The 16,326-nt window shown below is 37.7% G+C and overlaps 1 long non-coding RNA gene across 1 annotated transcript; it reads right to left on the reverse strand.

The window, feature by feature from the left end:
- Positions 1-1,397: 1,397 nt before the first annotated feature.
- On the reverse strand, positions 1,398-6,076 carry LOC131229052 (uncharacterized). Its single transcript, XR_009163152.1, has 3 exons — positions 5,969-6,076; positions 5,692-5,776; positions 1,398-1,755 (listed from the first exon to the last, which is right to left on the reverse strand). It is a non-coding gene; the product is annotated as an uncharacterized LOC131229052 (long non-coding RNA).
- Positions 6,077-16,326: the final 10,250 nt, after the last annotated feature.

Below are 16,326 nucleotides of genomic sequence, written 5' to 3' on the forward strand. Positions count from 1 at the left end.
AGTATCAGAGCCTTCGATAACTCTTGAAGGCAAGTAGAGGCAGAGATAGAGGTCGAGTTACAAATCGGACCGGATGTCACTCTTGTCACATTCCAGATCATTGACATCCCCACCTCGTTCAACATTCTGTTGGGGCGACCATGGCTCCATGCTATTGGAGTCATCCCATCTACCCTCCATCAAAGGGTTAAATTCTCTTTGGGAAATCAAATCATTTCGGTACTGGCCGAACCGGAAATCATTCTACCGGTAGCGGTCAACATACTAGAACCTGACGTCCCAGTAATATACATCCAGCACAGGAGGGTGACATACCGTATCATAGTTTCGAGTTTGAAATTGTGAACTCTATCGTCAACCCATGCCCACTCGCTGCCGAATATGTCTTCCCCCCGGCTAACCGGCTAATTTTGAACTACCGTACCGATTTCCACGAGAGAGGTATGGTAGTAAAGCAAGCTCGTGCTAACGAGCGAAGACAGGGACTAAGATATCAACTAACACCGAAAGATCAGGCCGCAAGGCCTAAAAAGAGGCAACTGTTTAAGTGTACGCCCATTGAGTTTGTAAAATCTGGGACAGTTTATGGTGACACGATGACATCTCTTGAGGAACACCTCCAGCGGCTTAAACTAGTAGAACACTCTAGCCAGGAGTTCACTTGGCGGCCAATACGATGGGATAAGATCCTTAGAACTTTAAAAGCACACCCAATACCAGAGGCAGAACCCCCGGACCCACTAAATGAAGTTAGGGGCACAGAAGTAGGATCACCCATGGAGGACCCAAGACTAGAGGCGCCCATTACAAGACAAACAGACAAGAGTGGGGAGGCACCCATCCCCACCAACAGTCAAGGGGAAACACTCCTGCCCACCTCTAATCGTATAGTATTTAAAACTCTCATTAGAATGTCTCCCTTTAGCACTACAAGAAAAACGGGTAAAGGCTACGGCCAAAAACCGTAGCAAAAGCCTTTTGGCTACGGATATGATCCGTAGCACGTCTGTCGCTATTGGTGGGGTAGCTAAAGGTATAGCTACGGATTATATCCGTAGCAATAGATACCAATAGCTACAGATTATATCCGTAGCAATACCTTTAGCTACCCCACCAATAGCGACAGATGTACTACGGATCATATCCGTAGCAAAAGGTATTTTATCCATAGTAATAGATACCAATAGCTACCAATAATATCCGTAGCAATAGATAACAATAGCTACGGACAAAAGCCATAGCTATAGGTACAGATTATATTCGTAACTATTTTTTAAAAAATTATAATAATACACCTGTTTCCATTGCAAGAACCTGCTGTGATTGATAACTCATCTAAGCTTAATGTTGATAGAAATAGTACATAAAATGCAATTAGAAAAAAATGATGCATTTATTACAAATAACAATCAAATCATATAATGCATCCTGCATTCACATTTCTAAATAAACAATACTTCACTTTGCTCAACCTATCATAAGAATTACAACTAAGGCGTGCCCTCATGTGCAAGAAACAAATACACTCCAACACAGTAAACATCCTCTATATGCATTCAATAATGCTCACATTTTTACAGAATTTTCTTCCTTCAGACGGTCAATTTCAGCAAATGTAGAAGATAGAGCTTCTTCTTTCCTTGAAACTGCAGATGTAACTTCCGTGGACTTCGACACAAGATCACTTTCAAGTTCTGAAACCCTTCCCTTGAGAAAATGAATTTCATCATCCACTGACTTCTTTAGCTTGTCAGCCTGTATAAAATAGTATTTGTAGACACAATCAAATAAACATGCCTTTGTACACATCTCAAAAGGAAGAAAGACAAAAAAAACACTTATATATGAAAAAATAAAAAATGTACCTAGAAATCTTCTAAACTATGGCAAAATCCAACATGAGTAATGTGTTCAAACCTAGGATGGACTTTTAAAGTAGCTTCTCCTACCTAAAATAATATATGATATGTTGAAAAACTCATTCTGGTTTGCTAAAATGTTAACATGCTAAAATGTTGTACGTGAGCAGACACCACAAAATAAACAATCTTATGGAAAATAACAAATGAAAAAAAGAGAGAACATATGAGAGGTGATCCTTATCTCCTTTGATGGATTCAAGCTGCATGTGCCCTACCCAACTTCCTATAAGGAGAAGTTTATGGGTCTTGAAATAATGTTGGTGACAAATCCACCTTGTCTATTAATATTATCATATTGTGTTAGGACATGACTCTAAAAATGAGATAAATCCAAAACTCAAATAATCTATGCTATAAGAGATAGTAGAGATGGAAATAGATGCATTGTGATGCTTGAGTTCGAGTATGCTTGCCAACAAAGCAAGATTTTCTTGTTTGTTGCCATGTGATTGGGCTACATTATTACATCAATCGGGTTCGGGTTCGGGATCGGGTTTAGGTTTGGGTTTTCAAGTTTAGGTTTAGGTTTAGGTTAGGGAGTTGAGATTAGGATTAGGTGTAGGTTTAGGTTTAGGGATTTGAGAATACATTTAGGTTATAGGTTTAGGTTTAGGTTTTAGGTTATAGGTTTAGGTTAAGTTATAGGTTATAAGTTTAGGCTATAGGTTATAGGTTATAGGTTAAGGTTTAGGTTATAGGTTTTGGTTTAGTTTAAGGTTATAGGTTGAGGTTTAGGTTAAGGTTTAGGTTATAGGTTTAGGTTAAGGTTTAGGTTTAGGTTATAGGTTATAAGTTATAGGTTAAAGCTTTAGGGAATTGAGAATAGGTTAAGGTTTAGGTTTAGGAAATCGGGTTCGGGTTTGAGATCGGGTTTAGTTTGGGTTTTCAAGTTTAGGTTTAGGTTAAGGAGTTGAGATTAGGATTAGGTGTAGGTTTAGGTTTAAGGATTTGAGAATACATTTAGGTTTTAGGTTTAGGTTTAGGTTTTAGGTTTAGGTTAAGGTTATAGGTTTAGGTTAGGTTTAGGTGTAGGTTATAGGTTATAGGTTATAAGTTATAGCTTTAGGGAATTGAGAATAGGTTAAGGTTTAGGTTTAGGAAATCAGGTTCGGGTTCAGGATCGGGTTTAGGTTTGGGTTTTCAAGTTTAGGTTAGGTTTAGGTTAGGGAGTTGAGATTAGGATTAGGTATAGATTTGGGTTTAGGGATTTGAGAATACATTTAGGTTTTAGGTTTAGGTTTAGGTTATAGGTTATAGGTTTAGGTTAAGGTTAGGTTATCGGTTATAAGTTTAGGTTATAGGTTAAGGTTTAGTTTATAGGTTTTGGTTTAGGTTTAGGTTAAGGTTTAGGTTTAGGTTATATGTTATAGATTATAGGTTATAGCTTTAAGGAATTGAGAATAGGTTAAGGTTTAGGTTTAGGAAATCGGGTTCGGGTTCGGGATCGGGTTTAGGTTTGGGTTTTCAAGTTTAGGTTTAGGTTTAGGTTAGGGAGTTGAGATTAGGATTAGGTTTAGGGATTTGAGAATACATTTAGGTTTTAGGTTTAGGTTTAGGTTTTAGTTTATAGGTTTAGGTTATAGGTTTAGGTTTAGGTTTTAGGTTTAGGTTAAGGTTAGGTTATAGGTTATAAGTTTAGGTTATAGGTTATAGGTTATAGGTTAAGGTTTAGGTTATAGGTTTTGGTTTAGGTTAAGGTTATAGGTTTTGGTTTAGGTTTAGGTTTAGGTTTTAGGTTTAGGTTAGGTTTAGGTTTAGGTTATAGGTTATAGGTTATAAGTTATAGCTTTAGGGAATTGAGAATAGGTTAAGGTTTAGGTTTAGGAAATCGGGTTCGGGTTCGGGATCGGGTTTAGGTTTGGGTTTTCAAGTTTAGGTTTAGGTTAAGTAGTTGAGATTAGGATTAGGTATAGGTTTAGGTTTAGGGATTTGAGAATACATTTAGGTTTTAGGTTTAGGTTTAGGTTTTAGGTTATAGGTTTAGGTTTAGGTTTAGGTTTAGGTTAAGGTTATAGGTTTAGGTTATAGGTTTAGGTTAGGTTTAGGTTATAGGTTATAGGTTATAGCTTTAGGGAATTGAGAATAGGTTAAGGTTTAGGTTTAGGAAATCGGGTTCGGGTTCGGGATCGGGTTTAGGATCGGGTTTAGGTTATAGGTTTAGGTTTAGGTTATAGGTTATAGGCTTAGGTTACAGGTTTAGGTTTAGGTTTTAGGTTTAGGTTAAGGTTAGGTTATCGGTTATAAGTTTAGGTTATAGGTTAAGGTTTAGTTTATAGGTTTTGGTTTAGGTTAAGGTTATAGGTTTAGGTTTAGGTTTAGGTTTAGGTTATAGGTTTAGGTTAAGGTTTAGGTTTAGGTTATATGTTATAGCTTTAAGGAATTGAGAATAGGTTAAGGTTTAGGTTTAGGAAATCGGGTTCGGGTTTGGGATTAGGTTTCGGTTTGGGTTTTCAAGTTTAGGTTTAGGTTTAGGTTAAGGTTAGGGAGTTGAGATTAGGATTAGGTGTAGGTTTAGGTTTAGGGATTTGAGAATACATTTAGGTTTTAGGTTTAGGTTATAGGTTTAGTTTTAGGTTTTATGTTTAGGTTAAGGTTAGGTTATAGGTTTAGGTTAGGTTTAGGTTAAGGTTATAGGTTTAGGTTTGGGTTTAGGTTTAGGTTTTAGGTTTAGGTTAGGTTTAGGTTATAGGTTATAGGTTATAGCTTTAGGGAATTGAGAATAGGTTAAGGTTTAGGTTTAGGAAATCGGGTTCGGGTTCGGGATTGGGTTTAGGTTTTAAGTTTAGATTAGGGAGTTGAGATTAGGATTAGGTGTAGGTTTAGGTTTAGGGATTTGAGAATACATTTAGGTTTTAGGTTTAGGTTTACGTTATAGGTTTATGTTTAGGTTATAGGTTTAGGTTATAGGTTTAGGTTTAAGTTTTAGGTTTAGGTTATAGGTTATAGGTTTAGGTTTAGGTTTAGGTTTAGGTTTAGGTTATAGGTTATAGGTTATAGCTTTAGGGAATTGAGAATAGGTTAAGGTTTAGGCTTAGAAAATCGGGTTCGGGTTCAGGATCGGGTTTAGGTTATAGGTTATAGGTTTAGGTTTAGGTTTAGGTTATAGGTTATAGATTAAATTTGAGGTTATAGGTTAAAGTTAAAGTTTAGGTTTAGGTTATAGGTTTAGGGTGTGGTCCTTGCAAATACAGATATAAACATGGCCTGTCCAAATGGCCAGGCCCCTTCAATGCTGTCCATAGGAAATAGATAGCTTCATCATGGTCATAACAGCGGTTCCCACCTTCCAGGGACTCCCGCTCAACATCCGGATAGCTCCGACGCACATCCGGATCTGCTTCATCAATTTCGAGATAATACTAAACACGGGTCTGCCCAAATGGCCAGGCCACCCATATTGCTGTCCATAGGAAATGAACAGCTTCATCATGGTCATAACAACGGTTCGCACCTTCCAGGGACCCCGTTCAACATTAGGATAGCTCTGACGCACATCCGGATCTGCTTCATCAATTTCGAGATAATATATAAACATGGGCCTGTCTAAATGGCCAGTCCACCCATATTGCTGTCCATAGGAAATGGATAGCTTCATCATGGTCATAACAGCGGTTCCCACCTTCTAAGGACCCCCTCTCAACATCCGGATAGCTTCGACGCACATCCGGATCTACTTCATCAATTTCGAGATAATATATAACATGGGCATGTCCAAATGGCTAGGCCACTTCATCAATGAATCATATAGTATGAAGGAAAGAAGACTCACCAATTTAGCTAGCAAGGAGAGAAAGTGTGAGTGCTTTGAATATCGCCCTTTCTTTGAATAATGGATGCATATTCCACAATGCAATCTGAGAATGAGTAAGTTTTTTAGTTTCTTCGACAATGCATATGGGCACAGATTTACAAATAAAGGTTGTAAAGATTGTAAAACAGAGTAAATGATTATACTAACTTCCAAGTATCGATTAAGAAGAAAAATGTAAATGATGATAGGAAAGAAATCTCAATATATTAAATTATTGAAGGACAATGAGACATACCAAGACTACAGGTGCCCAGAGCAAGATAACTGCACCAATGTTGTACCTAGCTGCATTGACAGAACAAAAAAATTATATGAATGAAATGACAAAAAACCAGGATATCAATACGAACTTGAGCTTGAGTCTGTTTTCTATTACAATTAGCGAAATCAATACGAACTTACAACAATAGGTACCAGGTCTTTAGTCCAAGGGTGATCCACAATAAAAGGTACCATTTACCATGAACTAAAACTATATATTATCCATACCTTAATTGGACTCACTACAAGGGTAATCTTTCAATGATGGCCCATTACTTCTGATAATCACTACAGGGGTAAGAAAATTACAAATAGTAAGACTCATGAGATGACATATGTACAAATAGTTCATAATCAGTTCAATTGAGATTAAATGAGATGTTTTCTGGTGTTCATAATTAGGAAGCACGGCCCCCAAATTGGAGTTTTGTTCTTTCCATGTCCGAGATGTAATTGTAAATTGATGTGTATACCATCAATATGAATGGAAGGAAAATAAAGGAAATGGCAGTTGAGTTATTTCCGCTCCATTAGACTAATAATTGCTATTCAATTTGGTAGTGCATCCAAATGCGCCCTGGCCTCCAGATGAGAGGGCACAGAATGGATGTCATTTGTAGGTTCTTGGATGAAAGATTGGTGAAAATGCTCCTATCCATAGATTGGATGTGTTGTTGAATTGAGTTAGGCTCTCAAATTCACATACCTTTTGGTGTTTTACTTGTCAATGGTTTCACATAGCTGGCATTGGTAAGATAATACTGATCATCTCCAATATTGGGATATCCCATATATGATGGATGTCTTCTAAGAATACAAAAGCTTACCCGCTCATTTGTAGTTTGACAAAGGCATGTATGGGTTAGTCTTCTATATTTCTTCAGGTAGAACTGGCCTTTTTTTCTTAAACGAACAAGTAACAACGTTGTGCCCCTCAAAAATGAAGGCTTCTTGATGCAGTTGATGCCCTGTTATGAAAGATCATAAAGTGTCATACCCACTGACTTGAAGAGAGAAATATTAGATGATTGATGTGCTTATAAATGAAATCAAACCATGCTTGATGGCATCTAGTAGCTTCCTGTCGAACGGGCCTTTTTGGATCGTCGAGAGCCTTTGATATAGCTTGTAGTACCTGCAAAAGAGTTTTTCAAATATATATTACATAAGAAGCTTTTGCAATCGGTTGACATGAAAAGACACCGACTATCATAAACCATCCAACAAAATGCACATAGGGGAATTCATGTCGTTGAGTTTACAAATGTAAAGGGAAACCAACCTGCGGTCTCATGGGATAAATCGTCACATTGGGCAGCCCTGACATGGCTACAAGGCATTGAATTGTTGTTTAGTGCTATCCGACAACATTCTAACCCAATGATAGCCTTTAATTGTATATCTGACAACATTCTAACCCAAACTCTAGCACGAATATCAAACTTCTAGTCAAACAGACTGGCTAATCTCCAAGCATAGGATCCATTGTTAAACCACCTAATTGCATCAAGCAAATCAGTCATAATTACTAGCCAATTTTCTTTTTTCCTTTTCACTATTCCACAAAATGGGTTTTTACAGTGTGTTTCAAGAATCTCAATGAAACACATTACAATCTTCTAAAATGAATACATCTTCCTGTCTTCTTGGCATTCCTCTGAGAAACCAAGTATTCTAGCAAGTTTGACAACTTGATCAAAACTTCAGCTTCCAGAACGTAGAAATTGCTTAGTTGCATTATTCAACCATAGGAAAATTAGAAAATGAAAATGCTAAAAACAGTCATGACAGAATCTGTACAGGATTGGAAGTAAACCATGATTGGCTGCTACCTATAGGAACCTAAAAGAATGTGGCCTTGTAGGTATAAGGAAGAGACCTGAATTAGTTTAAAGTATTCTAAGTTTCATGATTCTAGGTATGAAAATCAAATTCCCATCAACAAATAGCACTTGTTCTACAGTAGAAGTTAGGGTGGGGGAAGACGTAGAAAGATGATAGTTCATATTTTACACTATATTTGGAGGAAAAATTTCTCCCACAAACCAGTTTTCATGAGAACATGTGAGAACCCTTCAAGAACTAATCCCATGTGTACCTTTCATCTGGCTTGGATGAAGGTTCATGCAAAAAATTAGGCTATTTTGCAACTTATTTAGGCCCACGTGAAAATCAAGGGCAGGGTGCCCTCTCGCTTTGGTTCCCTTTGTTGTGGCTCACCTAAATTTTGAATCAGGCTGATTTTTGGGCCTAGAGGTTTCATGAGGTAACACATCTGATGAATGGGCTGGATGTCATGCACACAATACGCGGGATGAGTTCTCACGGAAGTTATTTACAGACTGGTTAATAGGAGATCATTACAAAAGAGAATATTAACAAGTTCAGTTTAATCAAGAGAATATAAAAAGTTTTAAGATGTTTCCTAATAGTCATGACTCATGATGCATGTGTATCCATCAAGTTGCAGTTAAGTTTCACACAAGTCCAATTTGAAAGTAATATATTGCAATTTGGTTCCCTGAGTCCAAGATACTCAGAATGAAGAACTAATCCGCCTTGCAATTAGGGTGAGAGTGTGAAGCAAGAACTGCATCAGGCAGGATCCTATTTTCCCATTTTTCTACTCCATATAGCAAGTGGGATAGGAATAACACTGAAAGCTGTTATTATTCCACCTACAATTATGGAGGAGTGCATCCAGTCAACAGCAAATCAAGAAATTCCAAACAGACTTCTAATCTAGGCAATACAATTGCATGGGATTCAAAGAAATAGAGAAACATAAATAAAAAAATAGTTTTACCAACAATATATCTTCAAATTATATATATATATATATATATATATATATAAATATATATTATATATATATATATATATATATATATATATATGCACCAATAATAGGAAAATCAGACAGCCATGCAAGAAAGACTCACCTTCTCCAGAGATTCCATGTGTTGTTTCAGATTGTCCTCCGATGCCACCTCCTTATGAATTACAATGATTGTTTCAAAACTGGTTTTGACAAGCAATACATGGTGGTCTCAACCATGGGTTACACATGCACCAAAAACACACCATGTTGGAAGATCCATGTATCCTGAATGTGGATCTTTACTGTATTTTCTTTACTAGCTGTATATTTTTCTAACCAAAAATACCAATTGTAGGTTTAGGATTTCCCTACCTGGGAGGTTTTGGTGCATAGATCAGCCACAATGGAGCCAGAGCATCATTGGTTTGGATCAATTAAAGAAATCTACCTAGATGTAAATAATTTTGACTCGACATTTCATAGTAATTCTTTTTTTTTTTTCTTTTTTTGGGAGGGTAAACTAAAGTTGGGCTCAAACCCAAGACCTCAATGTTAAAACAAAAGTTTCTTCTTCCATTCAAATTAAATAAATTAACAATTAAAGAAGATCTTACCGAAAGCCATGAAATAAATGAATGAGAATCTCAAATTTTCAGATCCAATCGCCATGCACCCAAACATGACAACAATATATGCTTGAATCTGAAATATGCAGTTTCAATCCTCCCACATGCAACATCCACCTGAAAGAATGCGCATAACCATCATGCATGAGCAATCAATACAGGAATGTACAAGTAAAACCATAAAATAAGAGATACTCACTGCACTTTCAGGATCTCCTCCATAATTAACGATCTCATTCTAAGGCCCTTCTCCCTCCTTCTTTACCTGGGCTTGGCACCGGCAATGCGAGGAGTTGCATTGGCGGAGTTAAAAAAGGGGCTTAGGCTCCATTTGGTTTGAAGATAAAAATGTATTCATAAATACTAATGTGATGACCAAATATAGAGTACAAAATTCATTCAATATTTTTTTTTTAAAAAAAACATGCCCCTACTCTTTTCACCCTCTCGGTGCTCTTTTCGGACCCTAGACATCCAAACAGGCCCTTATATGTCCAAACAGGCAAACAGGCCCTTGTTCGGCACTCTCTTAATAAATTCAAGAAAGAAAGAAAGAAAGAAAGAAAGAAATAAATCTTATTTTACAAAAATAGACAGATAGAACATCACTTGATTTCTATAACAATGTTCAAAAATCTAACTTTAAGGAATATAAAATAGATAGATAAAACATCACTTGATTTCTATAACACAGACTCTTTTTTCTTTTTTCTTTTTTTTTGAAGAGCATCAAACAATTACAGATGAAACAAGACTTGGGAAAAAAACAAGTTCATGTAAAAGAATATATAGATTCGAATACCTCCTTTAATGAATTAATGAAGTTTATATGTGAGTTTTTTTATAGCAACAAAGTCATAAGTGGTATGCTCTCACTCAATGTTGTTACAAAGAAATCTTGCTGACAACTTACCTTTTTGTGCCAACTGATGAATATAAAGTAGCATGCCATAAATGATTCATGGCAAACAACAAAAGTTGCCAACTTAACATGTCAATAATTCAAAAGCTGAAAGTTACAAAAAAAATCATCATATGTCAAGAAGAATATATATAGTTTCAGAAGCTAGAAACAGTGGTGGTGTTTGCCTAGCTTGCACAGGAACACTCTGCACAATATCAACAGCTCTGCTATACATTATGTTACAGGCTCCAATCTTCCAATAGCATTCACAAATGATGCTTTTATCTGTATAGTCATTCATAACACTGATCTCACAGCTTTGGGACTCTCATGAGAATTCGACTTCTGCATAGTTGGAAATTGAGGCAGTGTTTGTACATATTGATCAGTTTCAGACATTGGCTTTCCATTTGATGCCCAAGGTGAATTTTTTTTCCTTCTATACTTCATTTTATTTGTTTGTTTATTTTTTAAACTGTTTAAATGACATCCTAAGATTATTCTAAGCAATGGTTTAAAACATAGATTGGACTTGGGCGACGGTTTGATCCAACTGCCAGTCCATCTGGTTAGACCCAACTCTGTTTCATTTCAGCCAGAAAATCTGCTCAATCTAAGATCATAAAAATAGAAAATAAATAAATAAATAAATAACAAGTATTCCATTATTTGCATAGTGAAACTGTCTGACTTTCAAGTCCCGCGAATGAGCTTTGACTGATATAGTTCTTTTTTTTTTTCTTTTACAAATTGTTTCTGCTCAACTAACTAGGTGTTATAGTGATACGGCCGCTTCACCGGCCAGTTCCAATCCAGAACCAATCTGATCATATAGCCAGGAGTTAGGTCTGGGTTTTAGAACTGGTTCTAAAATCATCAAAAGAAGGTAAATGAAACAATAGATAACATAACATAAGCTATTTGGTTATATCTCAAACCAAACCAATCAAACTATCACCTATGAGATTTTCATATAATCAGTCAATGAAAATCATTACTTTTAATAGAGAGCAACTAAAACATGGATGTGGAAAATGATGCATTAAAGAAAATGATTCAAGACTGAAACATCATTGGATTCATTTGCTAGGACAGGTTATGCGGATGTCTTTCTTTCTTTCTTTTTTTAAAAAAATTTATCTGTTAGATTTAGTGCATGTCAGACAACAAAAATCAAATTACAACTTCTGATATTGGAAGGTTGAATCTATTCAATCTCCTATAGGAGGACAAATTCTCTTATGACCCAAACATCAATGCTAAAGGACTTTTGGAATTATAACATTACAAAAGAAAAGGGAGAGACATATATGAACAACAACAAAAAAAAAAAAAAAAAAAATTTGGCAGAAGCATCATGATATAACTTACAAGTGGGTCATAATAAGTTTTTCTTTTCTTTCTTTCTATAATATGACTATATAAAAGCTAAAATGATGGAGTTCCTTTTTTTCTCTTTACTCATAGCTAACAAGAGTTAAATGATTAGGCAACAAAATCACAAATGCTGAACATGGAATCCAGTAACAATGTATCATGAATATAAAAGACATCCTATGCAAATGAATTGACTAAATGTCAGCTTGCCAAGTTTGAACTGCATGACCCATACATGTATGCAAAAATGCAGTATATCTGATTAATGTGTCGGGAAGCATTACTCTAACAATAGATAGGCAAACTGTTGGGGATGGTGATTCATTGCAGAGGGTATTTCCCAACCCAACTACTTAACTGTTGGGGATTACGCACGACAGTCTTGAAAGCAAGTAATGCTTCGGCTATACAAAGAAATATAGAAAAAATTAGATCTATATTCCTGCATTTCTGTATGTGTTGGAATAATTGAAACTATTTGAACATTAACACCATATGTAAACAACATTGCCATAAAATTGGTTTTAAAAGTTACAAACAACACGAACATTTGAAATCCCCAAATTTGTAAGCCCTAAAATCTCCAAATCTGTAAGCCCTAAAATCCCCAAATCCAAGTCGGATTGTTGGGTAAGGCGGGCTACATGGCCCATTGTGACTAACAACTCCATGGGCCCCACCTAGCACATCAACAGGTTGTATGGCAAATAAACATTCCGGTGGAATCCACCCTAAAATCCGGATAACCCTAAATCGGAATTGAGATTGAGAGAGATTGAGAGAGATAGAGAGAGAGAGAGAGAGAGAGAGAGAGAGAAATACCTCAATGTTGCTGGAGATTTAAAAAGAGGGGAAGATGGAGAAATGCACTCTCCATCTCTGTAATCTCTCACTCTCCCTCTCTGTAATCTCTCTCCGTCTGCAACGACCGCCCTCCGTCTCTGCAATCTCTCTCCGTCTGCAACGACCGCCCTCCCTCTCTGCAATCTCTCTCTCTCTCTCTCTCTCTCTGTCTGTAACGACCACCCTCCCTCTCTACAATCGAGAGAGAGAGAGAGAAATAACCGTGTTTGGGCGTGGCTCTGTTTTGAGCGCACACCCAAATTTGGGGGTTTCTGACGGACAGACGTAGACAGTCCGATCAAGGGCTCCATGGGGCCCATCATGATGTATTTCCCTAATCCATTCCGATCCATAATTTTAATAAATTATTTTAGCTTATCACACCAAATTTCAGGTATATTGAAGATCCAAGGGGACCACACCATAAGAAGCAACTGTAATTTAATATCAATGTTTCCTACCGTGTGGTCCACTTGAGCCTTTGATCTAGCTAATTTTTTTCTCATCTACTAAAGTAATATTTAAAAATATATAGACGGCTTAGATAGAACATGTAGTTTCTTTTAGACCTCATAGAGCCCCTTACAACACTATTAAATATTAATGGTGTATTGATTTTTTAGCTACGGATTAAAACCGTAGCAAGCTTAGCTAAGGTTTATATCCGTCGCAAAAAATAAACGTGGTCTGAATCCTTTGCCCCTTTTTTTGGTAGTGGGATTTCAAGATATTGGGTTAGACATAGACTCTAAACCCGGTCCAGTGGACATCATGGTTATCGGGTAGACTCTAAACCCGGTCCAGTGGACATCATGGTTATCGGGACAGATGACCCACAGGTACAAACAGAGCAGGGCAACAGGATCGAAATGGGGAAAGAACCGAGCTAGATAGTCATCCCCCTAATGATCGAATCAGCCGGTAAGCCATACATGGATACCGATCTCCAAAAAAAGCCAATGTAAATAGCAGTTGGCATCCCGGTTCAGGACAGGATCAATCATGGTTTGTAACACCGTCTTACTCGGGATCTCTTGGCAACACAAAAAAATCAGAAAACCTTCAAAACAGAAAAACATCGGACATTCTAAAAACCACAAAAACATTAAAAATTTCTGAAAATAAAAAAAAATCATAAAATCTTTCAAAACCAAAAACAATAGAAAACTCTAATGTGCTAAACATACCACATATAGCACCAAAGTTCGAGGTCAACTCGTACGATTTCGATGTAGAGTTAGATTTCAAACTCATGGGTTTGGAAGAAGCCCAAGATGAGGGAAATAATAATACACCTCTCGAACTTGAGGATTCCCTCAAAAGGTTCGAAACAAAGGTCAACGTTGTGGCAAATGATTTCAAAGTTGTGAACGTGGGATCACTGGAACTCCCTAGAGAAGTGCGCATTGGTAGATCACTGCCTCCGGAATATAAACAGAGGATGATGGAATTCTTGAAGCAAAGGTTATCCAACTTTGCTTTCTCTTACAAAGACATTCTAGGGCTCGATGAAGAATTGGTGGTACCCCCATCTCCAGGCAGTTGGCATTCTATTGCACCAACAACATGGCTGAATACGAAGCATGCATCACCGGTCTAAGAGAAGCCATCATCCTCAACGTGAAGAGGTTGCGAGTTTTTGGAGACTCACAACTTATCATCAATCAGACGAATGGCGACTGGAAGACCAAGGACGAAAAGCTAATCCTTTATCATGTCTATCTGAAAAATCTAACCAAGAAATTTGAAGAGATCACATTCTCTTACAAGCCCCAAGCTAAGAATCAGTTCGCAGACGCTCTGGCTACCCTTGCCTCAATGCTGAAAATCCTGAGAGGAATTGCTGAATAGGAACTCACTATTGAACTCCAGGAGGAACCCGCGTTCTGCCTGCAGATCGACGAAGCCGAAACCTCTTCGAACGATCAGCCGTGGTACACAAACATTAGGAAATATCTCGAGCATCAAAAGTACCTGGAAGGAGTGGCATCAACCGATCGTCGCACTATTTAATGGCTAGCGGCCCAATTTACGATCACCGAGGGCATCCTCTACAAGCGATCCTTCAATCAAGTCCTTTTCCATTGAGTGGATGAAATAGAAGCAGCTTAGATCATGTCAGAAATCCATAAAAGACTATGCGGCCCATATATGAACGGACATATGATGGCAAAGAAGATCCTACAGCTCGGTTATTATTGGCTAACGATGGAGACAGATTGCTATAAATACGTCAAGAAGTGCTTCAAGTGTCAGGAGCATGTGAACCAGATATATGCTCCTGCTTCCGAATTATACAACCTGACAACACCATGACCCTTCTCTATATGGAGACTTAACATCATCGGCAAGGTCAACCCTAAAGCTTCAAACGAGCATGAGTACATCCTGATGGTGGCAGATTACTTCACCAAATGGATAGAGGCAGCATCTTACACCATCATCGCAGCATCCCACGTGATAAAGTTAATGAAGAATAATATCATTAGTTGGTACGGGATTCCTCACGCCATATTATAGACAATGGAACCCCATTCGTAAATAAAAGGATTAGCGATTTCCTCGACAAATTCAAGATCAAGTGTCATCGGTCAAACCCCTACCGTCCTCAAATGAATGGTGGGGTCGAAGCTGCAAAGAAGACTATCATCCGCATACTGGAGAAAATGGTTAAAACATATCGTGACTGGTTGGAAATACTCCCATACACACTCTGGGCTTATTGGACATCGGTACGGTTTGCTACAGGTGCAACTCCATATGAACTCGTGTACGGAATGGAAGTAGTATTGCCAGTCAAAATCGAAATCCCATCACTCGGAGTATTGCTAGAAAGCGAAGTCGAGGAAGGCGAGTGACAATAAGCAAGATACGACCAACTGCACCTGGTAGTCAAAAAGTGCAATACTACCAAAGAAGGATCGCACGGGCCTAAAACATGAGGGTCCAAAAGAGGAGCTTCAAAATCGGCGACATGGTCATGAAACATATCCTATCGCTACATCTGCCAGATCCCAGAGGAAAGTTTAAATCATTGTGAGACGGACCACTGATCATTTGGGAGGTACTCCCAGGAGGTGCCATCTAGCTCACCAGTCTGAGAGGAGAGGATCTTCCTGAGCCCATCAACGCCGACAACGTAAAAATCTATCACGGGTAACCACACCTAACTTTGTCGATGGTTACAATCGCTAAGTTGAAATTAACAAAAACCCAAAAAAAAAATAAAAAATTATTTCTCCTACAAAAAGAATACGAAAAAAAGAGAGAAAAACTCCTACAAAAAGAATGCAAAAAAAAAGGGAGAGAAAAACTGCCCCACAAAAAAAGAAGAAGAAAAAGACAGAAAACTCAGAAAGAATTCAAAAGGAGAGAAGAAAATAAGGTCATCCTATATCCCCCCAAATAATTCGTCCAACATATAACAACTCGATTGTAATTAAAGACAAGGACAGGAAGGTAACCAGTCGGCCGACTATGAAGGAAGTCTCTTCATCTCTCCGAACACTATAAAAAAAAACATGCCTAAGCAAAAAGGGCGGGCTGAAAACCCGAAAGGGCAGCTTGAGTAAAAACAACAGGCATGTAGCGGACTTAGTGAAAACCCAAAATGACGTCAAGGGTAAAAAAAGCACAAGCTGACAAGGGGCAAGCAAGAATAAAAACCTGGGACGTAATGAAAATTCGAAAAGAGGCTATGGGCAAAAATGACGGGAAGCCAGTCGTAGTGAAAACCTGAAAGGGTGCTACGGGCAAAAACG

This window comes from Magnolia sinica, chromosome 16, assembly GCF_029962835.1.
Source record: "Magnolia sinica isolate HGM2019 chromosome 16, MsV1, whole genome shotgun sequence".
NCBI lineage: Eukaryota > Viridiplantae > Streptophyta > Magnoliopsida > Magnoliales > Magnoliaceae > Magnolia > Magnolia sinica.